This window comes from Octopus bimaculoides, chromosome 1 (assembly GCF_001194135.2).
Source record: "Octopus bimaculoides isolate UCB-OBI-ISO-001 chromosome 1, ASM119413v2, whole genome shotgun sequence".
Taxonomy (NCBI): Eukaryota; Metazoa; Mollusca; class Cephalopoda; order Octopoda; family Octopodidae; genus Octopus; species Octopus bimaculoides.
Genome location: NC_068981.1, coordinates 158,423,888 through 158,425,395, shown reverse-complemented (window position 1 = coordinate 158,425,395; position 1,508 = coordinate 158,423,888).

Genomic DNA, 1,508 nt, shown 5'->3' with positions numbered 1-1,508 from the left:
GTGTGTGTGTGTGTGTGTGTGAAAAGGAGGCTTCTGTCTCCCAAACTCCAAAGTTGAGCCACGTTTTCATGCTTAGATTTGTAAACTACGATAAGAATAACTATAGAAAAAGCACAGAAAAATACAAACGCACAGAAGCACAGAAAAATATGTAATATACTAACACAGAAAAGTTATAACAAAACACGCAGGTAAAAAGCAACTCGTGGTGTGAAGAGTCAATTGTAAAAAATTAACATCGAACAACGTGCGTCACAGACAACAGTGATGTGAACCACGAAGTCGCAGACAACAGTGAGACAACAGCGAAGTGAACCACAGACAGCGTCCTGTTGTCATGGTAACAAGCTGCTAATGCTATGCTGTCTGTTGATTGGCTAAAATTACCTAAATTTCCCAACTTAAATTCTGAATAACATCAGATTCTTTAATTTACGAGATAAAGTAATCAAAATTCAGAGTTGTATCGATACATCAAAATGAAAGCAATCTGAGCAAAATTAAGTGGGACTGATTTTACGAATGAGAAAGATTAGATCCCCTAGGGCTTCTTTAACAGTAGTGCATAAACCTAGTAACACAATCGACGGAGCTTCTAACCATTTATCCGAATCGGAATGTGCTAGTGAAGCTGCTTTAAGCTGTCGATGAAAACATTCTATCATTGCGTTAGATATGGGATGGTAAGCTGTAGTACAAATTCGATGCGTACTTAGCAATTTTGGAGTTGAACTGATGACATCCGTCAGTCTCTATAATCATAGAATTGCATCAGAGGACATATTTTCAAAACGTAAACAAAGCGATTTATAACTGCTAACTCCCACCTCCAGATACATTTATACTATACTTTGAATTCTTTATGAATATGTCGATAACAGAACAAAATGTTAGGAATTCAAAAACTGTATCACTGCAGATAAAGTTCATAGAAAGGTCGGAGTGAAAGATTTTTTTAAAAGATACTGAAGCGATGCTTATGCAACAGTTTTTAAAATATACTATAAATGATGGTTTTTAAAACATCGTAATTTCATCCTCAATGGTGTTTAGAAAAAGACAAAAACTGAACGTTTGAACTTGTACTGTTGTATCATCAAATTTATCTATCTATCCATCACTCTCTCTAATAATATAAACCTCCCTCTCTGTCTGTCTGTCTGTCTCTCTCTCTCTCTCTCTCTCTCTCTCTCTCTCTCTCTCTCTCTCTCTCAGAGGCAGCAATTATCCTTCTCTACTGCAAGACATCTATTTCTGTCCCTCAATACTACTCCCACCACATTTGAGGGGTCTTGTCTTGTAAGTTACTTAGTGACATCAATACTTCTGATGCCACTTAAAAAGCACCCAGTACACTCTGTAAAGCGGTTGGCGTTAGGAAGAGCATCCAGCCGTAGAAACTTTGTCAAACCAGACAGCAAAGTTTGGTGCAGTTTTCTGACTTGCTAATTCCTGTCGATGGAAAAAGGCGGCGAGCTGGCAGAAACGTTAGCACGCCGGGCGATATG